The sequence below is a fragment of the Lissotriton helveticus genome, chromosome 5_1 (genome assembly GCF_964261635.1).
Source record: "Lissotriton helveticus chromosome 5_1, aLisHel1.1, whole genome shotgun sequence".
Classification (NCBI taxonomy): domain Eukaryota; kingdom Metazoa; phylum Chordata; class Amphibia; order Caudata; family Salamandridae; genus Lissotriton; species Lissotriton helveticus.
Window position 1 is genome coordinate 1282089365 of NC_136065.1, and position 25989 is coordinate 1282115353.

The following is a 25989-nucleotide window of genomic DNA, read 5'->3' on the forward strand; positions in this document are numbered from 1 at the left end:
TTCATGTGTTTTCAATGTCGTGGTATGAGTGATTTGTTTTCTTAAAGTTATTATTGTGTTTATCGTGTATTGTATTGTGTCCAGATTCCAGTCTTAGTTATGCCTCTGTTCACGAAGTTACGCCAGTTAAGAACTAGAAAAGGTCTGCTCGAAGAAGCAGTTCCTGTCCCGCCTAGGGACAGTCCAGGTCATTTTATGTATCATAAGCATGGCATAAGTGCCATATTATATCTAGACTTATGGGTGGAGTACACCAAAGAATTAGAAGAGAAATATAGATGGCCCATGTCAGGTACATGGGATGCCGAGTGTATCATGCGAGTAGAAGAAGCATTATGGAAAAAGAAATCCAGACAGTCCCAGAAAGATGCCATCGAGTTATGGCGCAAAGAATCTCATAGAAGAACAGAAAAAGAAATCAGAAAGACAGAATTAAGTAGAGAATCCTCAGAAAGAGCCCAAGAAAGGGAATTAATCGAAATAGGTGAACGAGTTAAAGCCGAACAGTCAGACAGACAGAGAAATGCCCTTATTAAGGGTATGTATCCTCTTCTTGCCGAGGGCTTGCCAAAAGCAACCCCGGAAGCACCATGTAATTTTCCGCCGCCATTGGTTCCGATTAAGCTACGTCACAAACCGACTGCAGCTGATATTTTTCTCTCGTCCTATTTGGACGACACAGTCCCAGAATATGCAAATCCTGTTCCGCCAGCTCCTGTAAATAATGTAATTCCTGTTCCTCCAGCCACCGGGGCACCTGTTGCAGCACCTGTTACGGTACCCCCGGTCCAGCCTACAGTACAAGTACCCGCTACATCAGTCACTCTGCCAGCCCGTACGATACCCGTCGATGATTCCAGTTTAGGGGCCTCGGGAGGAAGTCCTCCTGGAACCCCGCCTCAGCACAGACGTCTGACATTAATCGAGTTACATGCACAAGCGTTACAGCGTTCGCCCAAACATCAGTCCGTTGCCGATATCAAGCGAGCCCTTACCGAATGCCGTTATGATCCAGTCCCAGGCGATAATGATATGGTCCTGTATTCATTGCGTGTAAGACGGGTGACCGAATATTTGGACACCCTACCGAATATGAAAGAATATCTAGACAGAATATATCGTTTCATCCGTACAGGAGTAGATCCAGAAAGTATTGGCGAAGCCATGTCTCAAAGAAAAGTCGAGATCCAGCTCATGCTATTAAAGTTTCTAATTAATTGTTTAATAAGAGAACAAGATTGTCCGGATAAAGATCCGGAAGAAATGAAAGTCCTGACCAGGTGGAGTGACCACATAGCCGAGGGAAGACACAAGACACTCAGTAGTATAGAGAGTATGTACAAGAAAATTCGTAAGGAAATAATAAGGTTACATGAGAAACGTAAAACAGCACAAGTGTCCGAGAAAGAAGACAACTCTGATACTGAAGAGGTAGAAGACGAGAATACCACCAGAATAGCGTATGTAGGTAAATCTAGACTTCCCGACCGACATTCACGTCCAGAACACAAGAAAGTTTTTCCTCTTCCAGCACCAGAACAAGGTTCTCTAGAACAAGTATTTCAAGCTACCGATCATATTCTGAAATCACGAATCGGTTATAGTGAACTTAGCACCATGCATGAACAAGAACTAGCCCGATCAGCAGTCCGATGGATTACTGATTCTACCACTTTTCCAGACGAAATAGTGGCACAGATGTTTCTGAAACTGCCCCCAGCCGAACAGCGACTGGTGGGTATGTATATGATCCAGCACCTCATTACACTGTATGAGGGACAACATTCTGATCCAGGTCCGTTACATGATGTTCTAAATGAGTTGCTCCAGTATAGATGGAAAGGTTTAGGTACCGATTTAATTAGTGTCATTCTAGAACAGCGCCACAAATATAGAACGTTTCTGAATCCGCATTTTGTCCACGTCTCACCTCCAGAAAGTAAATCATTTTACATAGATAGACAGCATCCGTTACGAGAAGTACACCCAGTTAGGACAGCGGGTGGTGAAATGCAACGAGTATTTGTTTACACCCCTATCACAAAGATGGAACTCTTAGAGATGAAGAAATTAATTCCTTGTCACGACAAAGATCCAGCAGGGTTCCATCGCGAATTAAAAGACATGCTCCGTATGGGAGAATACACGTATCCTGATATCATTAAAATGTTAAAGGTTCTGTTGCCCGCAGGGGTATATGAGAAACTCAAGGAAAAAGAATGGGAGGTGGGAGAGAAAAAGATTGATTGGACAGCCCTAGAAGCTGAAGATAAAATACGAGTACCAGGTACCGGTCTTGGGGACAAATGTAAAGAATTGCCCGAGTTATTGATACAAGTCTTGCCAAGGTTATTAGCCACGAAAAAGGAAGATTGGGATGCAATCTCAGCATGTAAACAGAAACTAGACGAAGACACTAGTGATTTTTATTCTAGATTTGAAAAATGTTTTATAATTAACAGTGGTCTGAAGACAGGTAGTGAGTCGTACCCTCATCTTTTTGTTACCAAACTAGTCGAGAATTCAAGTCCACAAGTTAAAAATCGAGTTTTGATAGTCGAAAGTACCTGGCAAGCTAATACCCCGTCACAAATGCTCCAAATGCTCCAGTATCACCAGAACAGAATCAGGGAAGAGCAAGAACACGAAAGGAGACGTATGAAAGACACGAAAATGAAAGTATTAGTTGCACAATCTGTTCCACAAGACAGTCAGAAGAGGGGTCCGAATCAAGCCAGTCATCCTGCAGCTCCCGTTAAAGGGACTTGCAATTATTGTAAACAGCCAGGTCATTTTATAAACGAGTGTGCAGTTCTGAAACACAACATAGCAACTGGTAAAACTAAAGAAAGACCACGTCCGCCTAGACAAGAACAAGTTTCACAGACTTCACAGTCACCACAGAATGCACAACAGACAGTTCCAGCACCGCAGCCTATCGCTGCAACACAGCATGTTACACAGCAAATGTACCAGTATGCTCAGTCAGAGTATCCAGAGTATCAACAGTATTCATGAAACAGCCTAGAGAGGGAGGTAGGCTTGCCTCTCATCGAGATACCTGTAGATCAAGAGGGTCCCTATGTATACAGTCAAGTATTAGGGAAAGACAGAAAGTTTCTGATTGATACAGGGGCAAGTAGGACTACTATCAGTCATGACGAGGTTCCAGGGGCTCCGCTCTCAGGCTCTAGAAATATTTCCCTTGGATTTTCAGGAAAGCCTATTGTTAACGAGATTTCAAAACCAGTTTCCCTAGAAGTTGGTCCATTGTCCCGAACTACTGATTTGTTACTTACGAAGTCATGTCCAGAAAATTTGTTAGGCATTAAAACATTGAAAGAATTAGGTGCAGTAATTTGCTGCTCCCCAGAAGGAGTCCGATTGTTTTTACGAGACTTTAAAGGTCACTATGTATTACGTGATTTTGATCCCAGATTACTGAATGTTCCGCAGCATCTATGGGCGCAAGGTCCAACTGATGTAGGTTTTATGCACATCACACCCCATCGTGTGACTCTCAAGCAAGGTATAGTCCTGCCACGAATCAGACAGTACAGATTGCCACCTGAGGCTGTAACAGCCTTATCCAAAATTATTGACGAGCTTATTGCTCAAGGAGTGGTTGTAGAAACTGACTCCAATGTATGTAATTCTCCTATCATTCCAGTCATGAAACGTACTGATCCAAATGCACCTCCAGTATATCGATTAGTGATTGACCTTCGAGAACTTAATAAATGTATCATACCCCAGTATCCAGTAGTCCCAGATATTTCATCCCTATTGACAGCTATTGATTCTGAAGCTACATTTTTCACTGTTATAGACCTCAAGAATGCATTTTTCAGTGTCCCGATTCATCCAGACAGCCAGTACCTTTTCGGTTTTTGTTTAAATGGAAGGAGCTATAAATTCACACGAGCTCCTCAAGGTTTCACAGAAAGTCCTAGTATTTACAGTCAAGCACTTAAGAGACAACTAGACAATATTCACATGCCAACTGACACTGCCCTGCTCCAGTATGTCGATGATCTACTGATCACAGCCCGTTCTGACCGTGACTGCGAGCGTGCGTCACTTACAGTTCTGTATTTCCTAGCCGAGATGGGGCACAAGGTGTCCCCTTCGAAGCTCCAGTTCTGTGTCCAGCAAGTGATCTACTTAGGCCACTTACTGTCCAAGTGGGGTAGGCAGTTGACACCAGACCGTATCCAGTTAATAGCGAGTCTTCCACAGCCCAAGACACAGAAGGAGGTACGAGCTTTTATTGGCCTCACTTCTTACTGCAGACAATGGATTCCTCAGTATGCATTTCTGGCAAAGCCACTGATACAGTTAACGACACAGGAGGCAGCCGTATCGACTGTCCTCCCTTGGACATCTGAACATACACTTGTTTTTAATGAATTAAAGAAAGCCTTATGCCAAGCACCTGTTCTAGCAACACCGAACTACAGTAAGCCTTTTACACTTTTTGTCACAGAACGTGATGGTACTGCATTATCTGTTCTCACACAAGATCAAGCAGGACAGTACAAGCCTTGTGCTTATTTCTCGAGCACATTAGATCCAGTAGCCCAGGCTCTGCCTGCGTGCCTCAAGTCAGTTGCAGCCACAGCTCTAGCAATCAGACAAAGTGATTCCATAGTGTTAGGACACTCCCTGACAGTACAAGTTCCACATTCCGTGGAAGTTCTTTTAAATCGAACACAGACTCAACACTTGACTATTGCACGTTTAAAAGGTTATGAACTGACACTGTTCCAGCCACACATAGAAATCAGACGCTGCAACGTTCTAAATCCAGCTACACTGTTACCGTCAGTTACTTCAAATCCTGCCACACATGACTGTGTGGAAGTTGTTAACACTATGACAAAGCCAAGACAAGACCTGACAGACATTGCATTACCTAATCCCGACCTGACACTTTATGTGGATGGTTCATGTATGAGAACTAGTACAGGAGAACTAGTAGCCGCGTATGCAGTGACTACTGAAACCGAAGTTATTGAAACACACCGTATTGACATCCTGTCTGCTCAAGCAGCAGAGCTAGTAGCTCTGACCCAAGCCTGCATACGTGCCAAGAACCTGAAAGTAAACATATATACAGATTCACGTTACGCATTCGGAGTTGTACACGACTTCGTAGTGCTCTGGCAGGAGAGAGGTTTCATGACTTCTCATGGAACCAAGATTCAGCATGGTCTCCTCATTCAAGCTCTGTTAGATGCAATACATTTACCAACAGCTATCGCTATCATGAAGTGCAAGGCACATACGAAAGTTACTGACATCATTTCCCAAGGTAACGATCTAGCAGATCGAACAGCCAAGCTTACAGCTCAGACACCAGACATTCCAGTTAACAAGACACAGACATCCACTCCAGAACAGACTACATGTATGACAGTTAAGGACCCTACACAAGATGTCATAGACATACAGTTACATGCTACTCCTGAAGAAATCAAGAAATGGCCCGAACAAGGAGGGGTCCAGACAGATCAAGGATGGGTGACGAAGGGAAAAGCCACATGGTTTCTCCCCGACTCTATGGTTCAAGTCATTATTAATACCGCACATAGTCCAGCACACCTAGGAGAAAAAGCCATGTTAGACAGTATTCAGAACCTTTGGTTCAACAAGCACTTACGAGCTGCAGCCAAGCAGAAAGTCCGTACTTGTATGATATGTTGCCAGTTCAATCCAGGTAAAAGTGTCCCGGTGGAACAAGGTGGATTCCAACCTCCTGACCACCCTTTTGAAGTCCTCCAGATGGATTATATTCAGATGGAGCGATGTCGAGGTTTCAAGTATGTCCTCGTAGTTGTATGCGCTTTGTCCAGGTGGACAGAAGCATATCCAGTTCCAGATTACACAGCAGCGACCACTGCCAAGCAGTTGGTTCGTGAATTCTTCCCCCGTTATGGACTCCCTAGGGTCGTGTATTCAGATAACGGCCAGCCATTCTCATCTGAGTTAATGAAACATGTTTCCCTTTTGTTAGGGTACCAGTGGAAGTTCCATTGTGTGCGCCATCCTGAAGCAGCCGGTCTCGTAGAGAGACATAATCAGACCCTGAAAATTCGCATTGCCAAAGTATGCAAAGAGAAAGGTGTGGACTGGCTAGTTGCCCTGCCAGTAGCCTTATTCTATATGCGCATGGTCGCACATTCCAGATCAGGTCTGTCCCCGTATGAGGTCGTATTCGGCCGCCCCCCAAACATGTGGGGTACACCTAGACCCCGCAGTATTACAGATGTTTCCAGTAATATGTTGACAGATTACCTAGCTTCCTTGAGGTCTGCCCTACACTCTTGTCGTTCACAGGTTGCCGCTGCATTTCCAGACAATACCGAGGTGAAACCGCATGAAATCGTTCCAGGAAGCCTCGTATTGGTCAGGAACTTTGATCGTTCAAGTCCGCTGGAGCCTCGTTGGAAGGAGCCGAGACTTGTCCTTCTGACCACCCGCACGGCCGTGAAGTTGGAAGGCCGCAAGGGTTGGGTCCATCTGTCTCATGTAAAGAAATTCCATGGAGTCCGATCCAAGACATTTTTAAAGGACACTTCTAAGGACTGTTCCATTTCTAAAGACTGCCTGAAACCAGACATTGATCTAAATCCTGAACTGAAAGTTCCTCTGTTAGAGAAAACTCCACAAGAGGAGTATAAATTAAAGCTCCGGTCTAGTAAAATAAGTCAGCCAGTTTAATTGTCTAAGTCCCCCTCGGGTGAAACGGTTAGACAGGTATCTGACATGTATGAGATAGACCCCCATAGTGAGAGAGTTAGTCAAAACTCTATAAGATGTATCGTTTTTCTAAGTTTCCTATTGTTTCTAAGTTTGATGGTTACCTGCACAAGTTATGCATTGCATTTATGTTTCCCAATTCCTCATGTAAATAAGTCTTCTAATGCTACAGTAGAGCACACATTTAGTGATCTGCCTCCTCACGAGTTATCCTATCGTCTTGCTATGAGAAATAACACATTCATTAGAATGTTACACTATTCACACCAGACCAGCAATGCTACTAATTGTTGGGTGTGTGGTCGACTCCCCCCTTTCCAGACACCGAAGGGAGTTCTGCCACTCTTTCCTTATCCGTTTTCACATAATGGTTCGTGTGGAGCATGGTCCATGTTAACGTCATCCTCCAATGATATGTCCCTTCTGAATAGAACATGTTTTCCAGACAAGCAAGGTCTCTCCCATAGAACAGGGTTAGATCTAGAAAATGAAGTATATAATTTAGGTAATTATTCTTCGAATCTTATGGTCCTGAATGTTCAGTCTGATACTACTCCAGACTTGCCTGCTATTTCAGTACTACCAGTCAAAGGCGAATTATGTGTCAGAAAGAATGGTTCCGCACATGTAGGACATAGTGATTGTACTACTACTGTCGAGTATAGTGACAGTGGTAAATATATTTTCAAAGCCTCACGTCATTCCTATTTTGTTTGTGGTCAGACCGCATATGTTCGTCTGCCCCTCGATTGGGATGGAACATGTTACATTGCCTTCCTACTGCCACCAGTTTTTCTAGCCCCATCCGATTATCACAGAAACACACATCTAGTACACGTCAGACATAGAAGGGAGATTGAGTCCCCAATTGTCGATCAAACTGAAACTACTCTAGAACAGTATACAGATTTCAATAGAGGTTTCTTCTTCTTTATAGGCCCTATCCAGAATAGTAAGTTAATCCGTAGGTTAACCAGAACCCTTGAAGCAGTAGTGAATGAGACTACTTCTGCTCTAGGTAACTTAACCGAAGAACAATCTGCTATGAGATTTGTCGTGCTCCAAAATCGTCTCGTTCTTGACGTCATACTGGCCGATAGAGGAGGAGCATGTAGAGTCATCGGATCTAGTTGCTGCATTTTCATTCCTAATAACGCGCCGTCTGTTTATTCAGCTATAACCAGACTTCATAAAATTGCCCATCAGTTACACCAGAATCCAGGCACCTGGACATGGTCCGGTTGGCTCTGGAGTATTATATCTGCCTGGGGATGGAAAGTATTGTCATTCCTAGGTATTGCAGTAATGATCATATTCAGTTGCTGCCTCTGTATACAATGTGGCCCTGCGATTTGCGGCATGTGGTCTACCTCTTGTATTCCTAGTCCTAGATCCCGTTCCAAGACAATTCGAGACGAGCAAATGATGCTATATGAAATGATAGATGGTATCATGAATATAGATGTTTCCTGATGGAAACGTAGGGCACAAGGAGGGAATGTGGAAAAGTAAATTTTGCCATGTTATATGTGCCTACGTGTTCCCCATCTTATGTTATATGTGCATGATCGATATGCATGTATTCCCCTCTGATCGATTAAAGACGCAATTACAGTTGTGTCCATCTCTAGTATGCCAGTTTCCAGTTTTCATGAAAGCAACGAATATTAGGCCCATGTAAACCTACGTTGCCACATTTTACAGTGTGCACGTTAATTCATTGAATTGTCCCCGTTTCTAGGCCTCAAAAGGGCTCGGACTCAGATTCAGCTCCAGTCTCCTGAACCCTCTCTGAGGAGCGATACAGCCCCCACCTGTATCCCTGACCCTTCACTTACTTTTATGCCTCGCAGTGCCCGGCTCGGCCTGGCTCTGCCTCCCAGTCTGCCAAGAGTATGTTATGTTTCTAGTTATCAGTCCAGCCCTCCTTCTCTGCATTCCTAAGCTACTGAATCGCATCAATAGTTTCCGTCATGGTCTAGCCTTTATGTCTCCATATAAGAGAAATACTGTATTGATATTCATAGAATATTCCTCGCACATGCAATACATTTAGAATAATGCATGCACCAGTCTTAATGTCTGTTAGCCTTTGCCCTGATAACTTTTGGATTCTATCAACATGTACTCTAAACACCAGATACTAGATATGCCTGGGTACATGTCGCTCTGACCCTCCAGACTTTCGTCTCCTCTTCTAGTGCAGAAGTCATAGCCCCCAGTTCTCCCTGGTAACACGTCACTGCCAGTTTACGCGCACCACTAGGTTAGAGGTCCCAGCTGCTCAGGTAGCCCCCTCCATGTTTCCGCCCCATTTATGACATATTCTGTTACGTTTGCATCACATGTCTATGTATACGCCCTGTACACACCTCTTGTTACACCCACTGTATGCCTTATCTTTCGCGACTGCTACAAACTCCGCCTACTGCTACGCCTACTGTATTGAATGCAATGTATTTTGTTTAACTATATATACTAATGTTCTGTTATTAAAAGTTATGCGCATCATTCCCAGATCCTGCCCGGCAGCTGTCGGGCCCTGCCATCCCATTCCCATGCAGGCTGTCCTGTTCCTGTCCTTTTATGCCTGATTAAAGCCTGTACACTCCAGCTACCTCGAATCTTGACTCTTATTTATTGAGCTATCTGTTTATATGAGTATCCCGAAAAATAGATCCGGTAATTAATTATTTATTTACCACAAATACCATAACCGCAGTAGGATACTATGGTGTCCACCCTGTGGCTGGTAATAGATACTGTCACTAACCAGTTCATCCCCTAGCCCCCTTGTTTGCCTTATTCTTTTGGGGTGCACCCCATAATGGAGGAAGGGAGCAATAAAAACTGTGTTTAGCCCCCCCACAAAATTACACAGAAGCCATGTCCTCCTGTGCCCAATACACACTTCATAATGCACCCCAAGCCCCTTTTAATACTGCTCCCTCAAAATTTACTGCCCCCCCCCCCCAATCAAGGAATATAGGGGGTGCAGCGAAAAAAATTGGGTTCCCCACCATAAGGCCCATTCTATGTAATTGAGCCATCTGTGGAGGTGACCACTGACTGTGTGCTCACTAATCCTCCTCTTGATGAGTGCCCCAGGCTCCTACTCCATCTAGGAACACCTCTTTAGTCACTGGGACCCCACCCATCTGTCTATGCTCCCCCTAACACCTCTCTTTTTCCTCGCTGCCTCAGCTCCTACACCACCCCTTCCTCACTCTACCCTCCACCTCACTCAACACCTGTTACCCTCTTTCCTAACCCTGCTCTGGACACACCCACCAACTCTCAACCACTCTGCAATCCACTATTTGGCAGGCATCACTCCACTCTTTCTCAACACAAACACACATACACACACACACACTTTACTTACCAATTGGTCAACCTCTAACTTACCTCTGTTGTGCCACCATTGATCACCTGCTGCCGAAACCAGGATTTGAACCCCGGTTGCCTGGGTGGAAGTCAGGAACTTACCCACTGGACCACACTGGTTTCTATATTCATAGCCTATCAAATCATCCCTATATCATGGTCACCCTTTTTATGTGCAACAGAAGCCACAGGCAACAACTCCCGGGCCTGTATGTTGCTTATAGTAACTACTGCAATGATCCTAATAGCCGAGGAGCTGTAGCTCAACGGTAAGTCTTGTGCCTCTGGTGCTGAAGGCTCTCACAGAACGGGGGTTCGAATCCTGCCAAAGCTGTTATAGTATCCTAGTGTGGTAGGTTTTCAAACAGAGGTTTTTTTTTAATTCCCTAACTACTTTTTTTTTCACTTGGAAAACTGAGGAAATAAATGGCAAACATTTTCGGCACGTGTGCCCCAAAATTACAACTCATTTCTCTCATGAATTTCTACCAACCCCCCCTTCTTATCAAGTAGGTGCGATAGGGGCAAAGCCTTATCTTCCTTTATCAATGTATAATTATTTTGCCTTTAAATTCGGTATATTGTAGAGCCAAATGGGGCCTCCAGGGGTATAACTGAGCGCAAGGATGCAAGGAAAGTGCTGCACTGATAGTAAAATAGGTTTTATGGTGACAATTTGTCATTTTGGTGTGAGCTGATCTCTCAAATCAGGGGTTTGGTGCCTGTGAGGTTGGTTAGGAATAAAGGTCAAGTATGAGCTCTAGCTCATGAAATGATGGGCAAAGATTGAGGCAAGTGAAAGTCTCTTTATTAGGTACAATAAGAAGCTAGAAAGGTTGTTTTCTTCAAGAGGCAATAAAGGGCAGAGACAGTCCTTTACTTCTGCAGGTCTGCATCTTGCCGTTGCAGCAGCAGATGTAGAAATGTAGCATCACATTGCTGCGCTGGGGCTTTAAACAACCCCTTCCTTCCTTTGGAGAACGCCCACGAACGCCTGGGTTCTGTATAGAGGAAGACTGCTGGCAATTTAGGACCCAGCTTAATGAGGGTGACATCACCATGTGCAGTCTTCGAGTGGCAAACCGTTAGCCTAAGATAAATAGGCTGCTTTTGAATTTGGATGATGAACCATGTGTTCAAGGCAGTATCACGGCGTAAAGCCGGCGACCATCTCAGAAGAAAGTAAGCCTGGGAGGACATTATTTGCATAGAACAACCCTCTTTCCAATCCAATAATTATGCTACAGTTGCCATGTGGCGTTACTAGAGGGCAGCAGCATGAACATAATAGCACACCAAGGCTTTTGACTAAGTGAATGAGTAATGAAGAATGGCTTGCCTGTATTTGTGCTACAGGGGGACTTTTTGGGCAGGTAAACAGCACGATGAAAGTGTCAATGTGTAAATGATTGCAGAGTAATTGAGTGAGTGTGTCATCTGTCTCTTTGAAGGGACTTGTGAGAGAGGAACAGCACTTCCATAGTCCTCAGATGGGAGAGGAAGCACAGATTAATATTTCCCTCAAATAAAAACACGTACACCACTTTAAAGCTGACAAGTTTTATATGAGGCTTTGCAGGTGTAAGGATTTGCAATGTTTGGTGCATAAATATGCATGGTTAGTGAAGTTTTTCCTAGAATGTAAACAGCGCACCCTCGGAAAGTATCCTGAGGCCGGAAATGTTATCCACTCCTTTGGGGGAATGAGGCCAGGAAAAGCTTTGGGAAGATTGCTCCAGCCAACTGCAGGATAGAAAGATACTGGGGAAAGGTTACAGAGGGAGCCAGGCGGCACAACATTTGGTCACCGTTAGACAGAAATCTTTAGCAGGAACGTTTGACCACCCCCTCACTGTGGGAGCAGGATCCCCATACCTCTGTGTCTCTGAGACCTTTTTTGACCTCTGGTTAGCACCATCTCGTTACCACACAAATGTAGCCTCCTGGTAACCCAGCTTTGGCAGAGCACCGACCACGTTTCCATCCTTTGAGTGACAACAAACACCCTTCCTATGTGCCCTCCATTTACATACCGTCAGTAACCCAGCTGCTTCTCTCACATTTCAGTCTCAAGTATCCTGTTGGATGCACATTGCTTGGGTGTACAGTCATTTAACCTCTGTACAGTCCCTCACAGCTCACTCAGACTATATTTCTCTAAATCATATATACATATTCCGCCTCACAGTTAGACCTGGTCTTTCCTCTGAGGATCATACCAAACAGAAGGAGGACAAATAAATTGAAGAACATGCCAAACTCTCCGCAGACATTGCCAGTCCATAGACTGCTGCCTATTTGCGTGCTATGATTATTCTCTATGGCCCATACAACCAATTGCCACAGGTATCTTTTTCTCTGTCCATTCATCTGCTCTACTGCCACCCTTCATTTAGAAAAATGTTAGTGCTCACAGATTTCATAACAGGAATCTCTATACCATCTGTTTTCGATCTAAATTTCCCAATGGTACCTAAGATATTCTACACAGGCAGTAAAATCTTGGGAAGCCCCCTCCCCTGCAAAAATACCACCACATGCTCCTTGTTGTACCTTCCAATACCATAACCGCAGTAGGATAGTATGGTGCCCACCCTGTGGCTGGTAATATATACTGTCACTAACCCGTTCATCCCCTAGCCCCCTTGTTTGCCCTATTCTTTTGGGGTGCACCCCATAATGGAGGAAGGGAGCAATAAAAACTGTGTTTAGCCCCCCCCCCCACAAAATTACACAGAAGCCATGTCCTCCTGTGCCCAATACACACTTCATAATGAACCACAAGCCCCTTTTAATACTGCCCCCTCTAATTTGACAGCCCCCCCAATCAAGGAATATAGGGGGTGCAGCGAAAAAAAGATTGGGTTCCCCACCATAAGGCCCATTCTATGTAATTGAGCCATCTGTGGAGGTGATCACTGACCGTGTGCTCACTAATCCTCCTCTTGATGAGTGCTCCAGGCTCCTACTCGATCTAGGAACACCCTTTAGTCACTGGGACCCCACCCATCCATGCTCCCCCTAACACCTCTCTTACGCAACCCTATCTGCCTCAGCTCCTACACCTCCCCTTCCTCAACACCTGTTACCCTCTTTCCTACCCTTGCTCTGGACACACCCACCAACTCTCAACCACTCTGCAATCCACTATTTGGCAGGCATCACTCCACTCTTGCTCAACCTAAACACATACACACACACACACACACACACACTCTGTGTCAACCTCTAACTTACCTCTGTTGTGCAACCATTGATCACCTGCTGCCGAACCCAGGTTGCCTGGATGGAAGTCAGGAACTTACCCACTGGACCACACTGGTTTCCATATTCATAGCCTATCAAATCATCCCTATATCATGGTCACCCTTTTTATGTGCAACAGAAGCCACAGGCAACAACTCCCGGGCCTGTATGTTGCTTATTGTTACTACTGCAATTCCCGTGATAGCCGCGGAGCTGTAGCTCAACAGTAAGTCTTGTGCCTCTGGTGCTAAAGGCTTTCAGAGGACGGGGGTTCGAATCCTGGCAAAGCTGTTATAGTATACTAATGAGGTAGGTTTTCAAACAAAGTTTTTTTTAAATTTGCTAACTACATTTTTTTCACTTGGAAAACTGAGGAAATAAATGGCAAACATTTACGGCACGTGTGCCCCAAAATTACAACTCATTTCTCTCATGAATTTCTACCAACCCCCCCCTTCTTCTCAAGTAGGTGCGATGGGGGCAAAGCCTTATCTTCCTTTATCAATGTATAATTATTTTTCCTTTAAATTCGGTATATTGTAGAGCCAAATGGGGCCTCCAGGGGTATAACTGAGCACAAGAATGCGAGGAAAGTGCTGCACTGATAGTAAAATAGGTTGTATGGTGATAATTTGTCATTTTTGTGTGAGCTGATCTCTCAAATCAGGAGTTTGGTGCCTGTGAGGTTAGTTAGGAATAAAGGTCAAGTATGAGCTTTTGCTCATGAAATGATTTGCAAAGATTGAGGCAAGTGAAAGTCTCTTTATTAGGTACAATAAGAAGCTAGAAAGGTTATTTTCTTCAAGAGGCAAAAAAGGGCAGGGACAGGCCTTTACTTCTGCAGGTCTGCATCATGCCTTTGCAGCAGCAGGTGAAGAAATGTAGCGTCACATTGCTGCACTGGGGCTTTAAACAACCCCTTCCTTCCTTTGAAGAACACCCACGAACGCCCGGGTTCTGTATAGAGGAAGACTGCTGGCAATTTAGGACCCAGCTAAATGAGGGTGACATCACCATGTGCAGTCTTTGAGTGGCAAACCGCTAGCCTAAGATAAATAGGCTGCTTTTGAATTTGGATGACGAACCATGTGTTGAAGGCAGTATCATGGCGCAAAGCCGGCGACCATCTCAGAAGAAAGTAAGCCTGGTAGGACAATATTTGCATAGGACAACCCTCTTTCCAATCCAATAAATATGCTGCAGTTGCCATGTGGCGTTACTAGAGGGCAGCAGCATGAACATAATAGCACACCAAGGCTTTTGGCTAAGTGAATGAGTAATGAAGAATGGCTTGCCTGTATTTGTGCTACAGGGGGACATGTTTGGCAGGTAAACAGCACGATGAAAGCGTCAATGTGTAAATGATTGCAGAGTAATTGAGTGAGTGTGTCATCTGTCTCTTTGAAGGGACTTGTGAGAGAGGAACAGCACTTCCATAGTCCTCAGATGGGAGAGGAAGCACAGATTAATATTTCCCTCAAATAAAAACACTTACACCACTTTAAAGCTGACAAGTTTTACATGAGGCTTTGCAGGTGTAAGTATTTGCAATGTTTGATGCATAAATATGCATGGTTAGTGAAGTTTTTCCCAGAATGTAAACAACGCACCCTCTGGAAGTATCCTGAGGCCGGAAATGTCATCCACTCCTTTGGGGGAATGAGGCCAGGAAAAGCTTTGGGAAGATTGCTCCAGCCAACTGCAGGATAGAAAGATACTGGGGAAAGGTTACAGAGGGATCCAGGCTGCACAACATCTGGTTACCGTTGGACAGAAATCTTTAGCAGGAACTTTTGACCACCCCCTTACTGTGGGAGCAGGATCCTCATACCTCTGTGTCTCTGAGACCTTTTTTGACCTCTGGTTAGCACCATCTCATTACCACACAAATGTAGCCTCCTGGTTCCCCAGCTTTGGCAGAGCACCGACCACGTTTCCATCCTTTGAGTGACAACAAACACCCTTCCTATGTGCCCTCAATTTACATACCGTCAGTAACCCAGCTGCTTCTCTTACATTTCAGTCTCAAGTATCCTGTTGGATGCACATTGCTTGGGTGTACAGTCATTTAACCTCTGTACAGTCCCTCACAGCTCACTCAGACTATATTTCTCTAAATCATATATACATATTCCGCCTCACAGTTAGACCTGGTCTTTCCTCTGAGGATCATACCAAACAGAAGGAGGACAAATAAATTGAAGAACATGCCAAACTCTCCGCAGACATTGCCAGTCCATAGACTGCTGCCTATTTGCGTGCTATGATTATTCTCTATGGCCCATACAACCAATTGCCACAGGTATCTTTTTCTCTGTCCATTCATCTGCTCTACTGCCACCCTTCATTTAGAAAAATGTTAGTGCTCACAGATTTCATAACAGGAATCTCTATACCATCTGTTTTCGATCTAAATTTCCCAATGGTACCTAAGATATTCTACACAGGCAGTAAAATCTTGGGAAGCCCCCTCCCCTGCAAAAATACCACCACATGCTCCTTGTTGTACCTTCCAATACCATAACCGCAGTAGAATAGTATGGTGCCCACCCTGTGGCTGGTAATATATACTGTCACTAACCCGTTCATCCCCTAGCCCCCTTGTTTGCCCTATTCTTTTGGGGTGCACCCCATAATGGAGGAAGGGAACAATAAAAACTGTGTTTAGCCCCCCCCCCACAAAATTACACAGAAGCCATGTCCTCCTGTGCCCAATACACACTTCATAATGAACCACAAGCCCCTTTTAATACTGCCCCCTCTAATTTGACAGCCCCCCCAATCAAGGAATATAGGGGGTGCAGCGAAAAAAAGATTGGGTTCCCCACCATAAGGCCCATTCTATGTAATTGAGCCATCTGTGGAGGTGATCACTGACCGTGTGCTCACTAATCCTCCTCTTGATGAGTGCTCCAGGCTCCTACTCGATCTAGGAACACCTCTTTAGTCACTGGGACCCCACCCATCCATGCTCCCCCTAACACCTCTCTTACGCAACCCTATCTGCCTCAGCTCCTACACCTCCCCTTCCTCAACACCTGTTACCCTCTTTCCTACCCTTGCTCTGGACACACCCACCAACTCTCAACCACTCTGCAATCCACTATTTGGCAGGCATCACTCCACTCTTGCTCAACCTAAACACATACACACACACACACACACACACACACACTCTGTGTCAACCTCTAACTTACCTCTGTTGTGCAACCATTGATCACCTGCTGCCGAACCCAGGTTGCCTGGATGGAAGTCAGGAACTTACCCACTGGACCACACTGGTTTCCATATTCATAGCCTATCAAATCATCCCTATATCATGGTCACCCTTTTTATGTGCAACAGAAGCCACAGGCAACAACTCCCGGGCCTGTATGTTGCTTATTGTTACTACTGCAATTCCCGTGATAGCCGCGGAGCTGTAGCTCAACAGTAAGTCTTGTGCCTCTGGTGCTAAAGGCTTTCAGAGGACAGGGGTTCGAATCCTGGCAAAGCTGTTATAGTATACTAATGAGGTAGGTTTTCAAACAAAGTTTTTTTTAAATTTGCTAACTACATTTTTTTCACTTGGAAAACTGAGGAAATAAATGGCAAACATTTACGGCACGTGTGCCCCAAAATTACAACTCATTTCTCTCATGAATTTCTACCAACCCCCCCCTTCTTCTCAAGTAGGTGCGATGGGGGCAAAGCCTTATCTTCCTTTATCAATGTATAATTATTTTTCCTTTAAATTCGGTATATTGTAGAGCCAAATGGGGCCTCCAGGGGTATAACTGAGCACAAGAATGCGAGGAAAGTGCTGCACTGATAGTAAAATAGGTTGTATGGTGATAATTTGTCATTTTTGTGTGAGCTGATCTCTCAAATCAGGGGTTTGGTGCCTGTGAGGTTAGTTAGGAATAAAGGTCAAGTATGAGCTTTTGCTCATGAAATGATTTGCAAAGATTGAGGCAAGTGAAAGTCTCTTTATTAGGTACAATAAGAAGCTAGAAAGGTTATTTTCTTCAAGAGGCAAAAAAGGGCAGGGACAGGCCTTTACTTCTGCAGGTCTGCATCATGCCTTTGCAGCAGCAGGTGAAGAAATGTAGCGTCACATTGCTGCACTGGGGCTTTAAACAACCCCTTCCTTCCTTTGAAGAACACCCACGAACGCCCGGGTTCTGTATAGAGGAAGACTGCTGGCAATTTAGGACCCAGCTAAATGAGGGTGACATCACCATGTGCAGTCTTTGAGTGGCAAACCGCTAGCCTAAGATAAATAGGCTGCTTTTGAATTTGGATGACGAACCATGTGTTGAAGGCAGTATCATGGCGCAAAGCCGGCGACCATCTCAGAAGAAAGTAAGCCTGGTAGGACAATATTTGCATAGGACAACCCTCTTTCCAATCCAATAAATATGCTGCAGTTGCCATGTGGCGTTACTAGAGGGCAGCAGCATGAACATAATAGCACACCAAGGCTTTTGGCTAAGTGAATGAGTAATGAAGAATGGCTTGCCTGTATTTGTGCTACAGGGGGACATGTTTGGCAGGTAAACAGCACGATGAAAGCGTCAATGTGTAAATGATTGCAGAGTAATTGAGTGAGTGTGTCATCTGTCTCTTTGAAGGGACTTGTGAGAGAGGAACAGCACTTCCATAGTCCTCAGATGGGAGAGGAAGCACAGATTAATATTTCCCTCAAATAAAAACACTTACACCACTTTAAAGCTGACAAGTTTTACATGAGGCTTTGCAGGTGTAAGTATTTGCAATGTTTGATGCATAAATATGCATGGTTAGTGAAGTTTTTCCCAGAATGTAAACAACGCACCCTCTGGAAGTATCCTGAGGCCGGAAATGTCATCCACTCCTTTGGGGGAATGAGGCCAGGAAAAGCTTTGGGAAGATTGCTCCAGCCAACTGCAGGATAGAAAGATACTGGGGAAAGGTTACAGAGGGATCCAGGCTGCACAACATCTGGTTACCGTTGGACAGAAATCTTTAGCAGGAACTTTTGACCACCCCCTTACTGTGGGAGCAGGATCCTCATACCTCTGTGTCTCTGAGACCTTTTTTGACCTCTGGTTAGCACCATCTCATTACCACACAAATGTAGCCTCCTGGTTCCCCAGCTTTGGCAGAGCACCGACCACGTTTCCATCCTTTGAGTGACAACAAACACCCTTCCTATGTGCCCTCAATTTACATACCGTCAGTAACCCAGCTGCTTCTCTTACATTTCAGTCTCAAGTATCCTGTTGGATGCACATTGCTTGGGTGTACAGGCATTTACTCTCTGTACAGTCTCTCACAGCTCACTCAGACTATATTTCTCTAAACCATATATACATATTCTGCCTTACAGTTAGACCTGGTCTTTTCTCTGAGGATCATACCAAACAGAAGGAGGACAAATAAATTGAAGAACATGCCAAACTCTCCGCAGACATTGCCAGTCCATAGACTGCTGCCTATTTGCATGCTATGATTATTCTCTATGGCCCATACAACCAATTGCCACAGGTATATTTTTCCCTGTCCATTCATCTGCTCTACTGCCACCCTTCATTTAGCAAAATGTTAGTGCTCACAGATTTCATAACAGGAATCTCTATACCATCTGTTTTCGATCTAAATTTCCCAATGGTACCTATGACATTCTACACAGGCAGTAAAATCTTGGGAGGCCTCCTCCCCTGCAAAAATACCACCACATGCTCCGTGTTATACCTTCCAATACCATAACCGCAGTAGGATACTATGGTGGCCACCCTGTGGCTGGTAATAGATAATGTCACTAACCTGTTCATCCCCTAGCCCCCTCGTTTGCCCTATTCATTTGGGGTGCACCCCATAATGGAGGAAGGGAGCAATAAAAACTGTGTTTAGCCCCCCCACAAAATTACACAGAAGCCATGTCCTCCTGTGCCCCGTACACACTTCATAATGCACCCCAAGCCCATTTTAATACTGCCCCCTCAAATTTGACTTCCTCCCCCATCAAGGAATATAGGGGGTGCGGCGAAAAAAATTGGGTTCCCCAACATAAGGCCCATTCTATGTAATTGAGCCATCTGTGGAGGTGACCATTGACCGTGTGCTCACTAATCCACCTCTTGATGAGTGCCCCAGGCTCCATCTAGGAACACCTCTTTAGTCACTGGTACCCCACCCATCTATCTATGCTCCCCCTAACACCTCTCTTTTTTCTCGCTGCCTCAGCTCCTCCACCACCCCTTCCTCACTCTACCCTCCACCTCACTCAACACCTGTTACCCTGTCACACTCTTTCCTACCCTTGCTCTGGACACACCCACCAACTCTCAACCACTCTGCAATCCAGTATTTGGCAGGCATCACTCCACTCTTTCTCAACACAAACACACATACACACACACTTTACTTACCAATTGGTCAACCTCTAACTTACCTCTGTTGTGCCACCATTGATCACCTGCTGCCGAACCCGGGATTTGAACCCTGGTTGCCTGGATGGAAGTCAGGAACTTACCCACTGGACCACACTGGTTTCCATATTCATAGCCTATCAAATCATCCCTATATCATGGTCACCCTTTTTATGTGCAACACAAGCCACAGGCAACAACTCCCGGGCCTGTATGTTACTTATAGTTACTACTGCAATGATCCTAATAGCCGAGGAGCTGTAGCTCAACGGTACGTCTTGTGCCTCTGGTGCTGAAGGCTCTCACAGGACGGGGGTTCGAATCCTGCCAAAGCTGTTATAGTATCCTAGTGTGGTAGATTTTCAAACAGAGGTTTTTTTAATTTGCTAACTACTTTTTTTTCACTTGGAAAACTGAGGAAATAAATGGCAAACATTTTCGGCACGTGTGCCCCAAAATTACAACTCATTTCTCTCATGAATTTCTACCAACCCCCCCTTCTTCTCAAGTAGGTGCGATAGGGGCAAAGCCTTATCTTCCTTTATCAATGTATAATTATTTTGCCTTTAAATTCGGTATATTGTAGAGCCAAATGGGGCCTCCAGGGGTATAACTGAGCGCAAGAATGCGAGGAAAGTGCTGCACTGATAGTAAAATAGGTTTTATGGTGATAATTTGTCATTTTGGTGTGAGCTGATCTCTCAAATCAGGGGTTTGGTGCCTGTGAGGTTGGTTAGGAATAACGGTCAAGTATGAGCTCTTGCTCATGAAATGATGGGCAAAGATTGAGGCAAGTGAAACTCTACTCTTTCTCAACACAAACACACATAACACACAGGGACCCCGCCCGCCCCGACGTTGTCCGTGGTCCCCCGGAGCCTTCCTCCATATATTGCAGTATTATACCTCTATGTTTAGTTTGTACGCTTTTGTAACCTGCACACGTAACTTTTTCCTCTGTAATGCACGGTTTGGCTCACTTTTGTAATGCTCCGTTTGCTTCCTCTTGCTCACGATGTACGCTTTTGTAACCTGCACACGTAACTTTTTCCTCCTGTAATGCACCGTTTGGCTCACTTTTGTAATGCTCCGTTTGCTTCCTCTTGCTCCCGATTTTCATTTTTGCTTCCTTTTTCTGGCGCTCACTGCTCCTAAATAAATAAATAAATAACCTACCTCATCCGCCGCTCACCCCTCCTCACCGCCTGTCCGCCCCACCGCCCTTCCGCCGCTCCTCGCCGCTCCTCCCTGCGCCATGTCCGCCGGTCCTCCTCGCGCTCCTGTACGCCGCTCCTCCCCGCGCTCCTCACATCGGGCACGCACGTCACGGCCGGCGCTTCTTCCAAGGGCCTACTTTTTTTGGGGTAAATTTTTTAAATAACGTATATTTATTACGTTTATATAGCCTATGTCCATCTGCACACCCTGACGATTACAACAATGTATCGGGTGTGTGGATTGGCGCTGTGGTTCCCGAGTTTACCCGCCTCAAAGCTTCAAAGTTCTTCCTTTATAATAGTAGTATAGATAATTATTTTTCCTTTAAATTCGGTATATTGTAGAGCCAAATGGGGCCTCCAGGGGTATAACTGAGCACAAGAATGCGAGGAAAGTGCTGCACTGATAGCAAAATAGGTTGTATGGTAAAAATTTGCCATTTTGGTGTGAGCTGATCTCTCAAATAAGGGGTTTGGTGCCTGTGAGGTTAGTTAGGAATAAAGGTCAAGTATGAGCTCTTGCTCATGAAATGATGGGCAAAGATTGAGGCAAGTGAAAGTCTCTTTATTAGATACAATAAGAAGCTAGAAAGGTTATTTTCTTCAAGAGGCAAAAAAGGGCAGAGACAGGCACGTCAGGTCTGCATCATGCCGTTGCAGCAGCAGGTGAAGAAATGTAGCATCACATTGCTGCGCTGGGGCTTTAAACAACCCTTCCCTCCTTTGAAGAACGACCACGAACTCCCAGGTTCTGTATAGAGGAAGACTGCTGGCAATTTAGGACCCAGCTAAATGAGGGTGACATCACCATGTGCAGTCTTCGAGTGGCAAACCGCTAGCCTAAGATAAATGGGCTGCTTTTGAATTTGGATGACGAACCATGTGTTGAAGGCAGTATCATGGCGCAAAGCCGGCGACCATCTCAGAAGAAAGTAAGCCTGGGAGGACAATATTTGCATAGGACAACCCTCTTTCCAATCCAATATTTATGCTACAGTTGCCACGTGGCGTTACTAGAGGGCAGCAGCATGAACATAATAGCACACCAAGGCTTTTGACTAAGTGAATGAGTAATGAAGAATGGCTTCCCTGTATTAGTGCTACAGGGGGACATTTTTGGCAGGTAAACAGCACGATGAAAGCGTCAATGTGTAAATGATTGCAGAGTAATTGAGTGAGTGTGTCATCTGTCTCTTTGAAGGGACTTGTGAGAGAGAAACAACACTTCCATAGTCCTCAGATGGGAGAGGAAGCACAGATTAATATTTCCCTCAAATAAAAACACTTACACCACTTTAAAGCTGACTAGTTTTACATGAGGCTTTGCAGGTGTAAGTATTTGCAATGTTTGGTGCATAAATATGCATGGTTAGTGAAGTTTTTCCCAGAATGTAAACAACGCACCCTCTGGAAGTATCCTGAGGCCGGAAATGTCATCCACTCCTTTGGGGGAATGAGGCCAGGAAAAGCTTTGGGAAGATTGCTCCAGCCAACTGCAGGATAGAAAGATACTGGGGAAAGGTTACAGAGGGAGCCAGGCTGCACAACGTCTGGTAACCGTTGGACAGAAATCTTTAGCAGGAACTTTTGACCACCCCCTTACTGTGGGAGCAGGATCCTCATACCTCTGTGTCTCTGAGACCTTTTTTGACCTCTGGTTAGCACCATCTCATTACCACACAAATGTAGCCTCCTTGTTCCCCAGCTTTGGCAGAGCACCGACCACGTTTCAATCCTTTGAGTGACAACAAACACCCTTCCTATGTGCCCTCAATTTACATACCGTCAGTAACCCAGCTGCTTCTCTTACATTTCAGTCTCAAGTATCCTGTTGAATGCACATTGCTTGAGTGTACAGGCATTTACCCTCTGTACAGTCCCTCACAGCTCACTCAGACTATATTTCTCTAAACCATATATACATATTCTGCCTTACAGTTAGACCTGGTCTTTCCTCTGAGGATCATACCAAACAGAAGGAGGACAAATAAATTGAAGAACATGCCAAACTCTCCGCAGACATTGCCAGTCCATAGACTGCTGCCTATTGCATGCTATGATTATTCTCTATGGCCCATACAACCAATTGCCACAGGTATATTTTTCCCTGTCCATTCATCTGCTCTACTGCCACCCTTCATTTAGAAAAATGTTAGTGCTCACAGATTTCATAACAGGAATCTCTATACCATCTGTTTTCGATCTAAATTTCCCAATGGTACCTATGACATTCTACACAGGCAGTAAAATCTTGGGAAGCCCCCTCCCCTGCAAAAATACCACCACATGCTCCGTGGTGTACCTTCCAATACCATAACCGCAGTAGGATACTATGGTGCCCACCCTGTGGCTGGTAAGAGATACTGTCACTAACCTGTTCATCCCCTAGCCCCCTTGTTTGCCCTATTGTTTTGGAGTGCACCCCATAATGGAGGAAGGGAGCAATAAAAACTGTGTTTAGCCCACCCACAAAATTACACAGAAGCCATGTCCTTCTGTGCCCCGTACACACTTCATAATGCACCCCAAGCCCCTTTTAATACTGCCCCCTCAAATTTGACCCCCCCCCCCCCCAATCAAGGAATATAGGGGGTGCAGCGAAAAAAATTGGGTTCCCCACCATAAGGCCCATTCTATGTAATTGAGCCATCTGTGGAGGTGACCATTGACCGTGTGCTTACTAATCCACCTCTTGATGAGTGCCCCAGGCTCCATCTAGGAACACCTCTTTAGTCACTGGTACCCCACCCATCTATCTATGCTCCCCCTAACACCTCTCTTTTTTCTCGCTGCCTCAGCTCCTCCACCACCCCTTCCTCACTCTACCCTCCACCTCACTCAACACCTGTTACCCTGTCACACTCTTTCCAACCCTTGCTCTGGACACACCCACCAACTCTCAACCACTCTGCAATCCACTATTTGGCAGGCATCACTCCACTCTTTCTCAACACAAACACACATACACACACACTTTTTGTCAACCTCTAACTTACCTCTGTTGTGCCACCATTGATCACCTGCTGCCGAAACCGGGATTTGAACCCTGGTTGCCTGGATGGAAGTTAAGAACTTACCCACTGGACCACACTGGTTTCCATATTCATAGCCTATCAAATCATCCCTATATCATGGTCACCCTTTTTATGTGCAACAGAAGCCATAGGCAACAACTCCCGGGCCTGTATGTTGCTTATAGTTACTACTGCAATGTCCGTAATAGCCGCGGAGCTGTAGCTCAACGGTAAGTCTTGTGCCTCTGGTGCTGAAGGCTCTCACAGGACGGGGGTTCGAATCCTGCCAAAGCTGTTATAGTATCCTAATGAGGTAGGTTTTCAAACTGAGGTCTTTTTTTTAATTTGCTGACTAAATTTTTTTCACTTGGACAACTGAGGAAATAAATGGCAAACATTTTCGGCACGTGTGCCCCAAAATTACAACTCATTTCTCTCATGAATTTCTACCAACACCCCCTTCTTCTCAAGTAGGTGCGATAGGGGCAAAGCCTTATCTTCCTTTATCAATGTATAATTATTTTTCCTTTAAATTCAGTATATTGTAGAGCCAAATGGAGCCTCCACGGGTATAACTGAGCACAAAAATGCGAGGAAAGTGCTGCACTGATAGTAAAATAGGTTGTATGGTGATAATTTGTCATTTTTGTGTGAGCTGATCTCTCAAATCAGGGGTTTGGTGCCTGTGAGGTTAGTTAGGAATAAAGGTCCAGTATGAGCTCTTGCTCATGAAATGATGGGCAAAGATTGAGGCAAGTGAAAGTCTCTTTATTAGGTACAATAAGAAGCTAGAAAGGTTATTTTCTTCAAGAGGCAAAAAAGGGCAGAGACAGGCCTTTACTTCTGCAGGTCTGCATCATGCCGTTGCAGCAGCAGGTGAAGAAATGTAGCATCACATTGCTGCACTGGGGCTTTAAATAAACCCTTCCTTCCTTTGAAGAACGCCCACGAACGCCCGGGTTCTGTATAGAGGAAGACTGCTGGCAATTTAGGACCCAGCTAAATGAGGGTGACATCAGCATGTGCAGTCTTCGAGTGGCAAACCGCTAGCCTAAGATAAATAGGCAGCTTTTAAATTTGGATGACGAACCATGTGTTGAAGGCAGTATCATGGCGCAAAGCTGGCGACCATCTCAGAAGAAAGTAAGCCTGGGTGGACAATATTTGCATAAGACAACCCTCTTTCCAATCCAATTATTATGCTGCAGTTGCCATGTGGCATTACTAGAGGGCAGCAGCATGAACATAATAGCACACCAAGGCTTTTGGCTAAGTGAATGAGTAATGAAGAATGGCTTGCCTGTATTTGTGCTACAGGGGGACATGTTTGGCAGGTAAACAGCACGATGAAAGCGGCAATGTGTAAATGATTGCAGAGTAATTGAGTGAGTGTGTCATCTGTCTCTTTGAAGGGACTTGTGAGAGAGGAACAGCACTTCCATAGTCCTCAAATGGGAGAGGAAGCACAGATTAATATTTCCCTCAAATAAAAACACTTACACCACTTTAAAGCTGACAAGTTTTACATGAGGCTTTGCAGTTGTAAGTATTTGCAATGTTTGATGCATAAATATGCATGGTTAGTGAAGTTTTTCCCAGAATGTAACCAACCCACCCTCTGGAAGTATCCTGAGGCTGGAAATGTCATCCACTCCTTTGGGGGAATGAGGCCAGGAAAAGCTTTGGGAAGATTGCTCCAGCCAACTGCAGGATAGAAAGATACTGGGGAAAGGTTACAGAGGGAGCCAGGCTGCACAACATCTGGTAACCGTTGGACAGAAATCTTTAGCAGGAACTTTTGACCACCCCCTTACTGTGGGAGCAGGATCCTCATACCTCTGTGTCTCTGAGACCTTTTTTGACCTCTGGTTAGCACCATCTCATTACCACACAAATGTAGCCTCCTTGTTCCCCAGCTTTGGCAGAGCACCGACCACGTTTCAATCCTTTGAGTGACAACAAACACCCTTC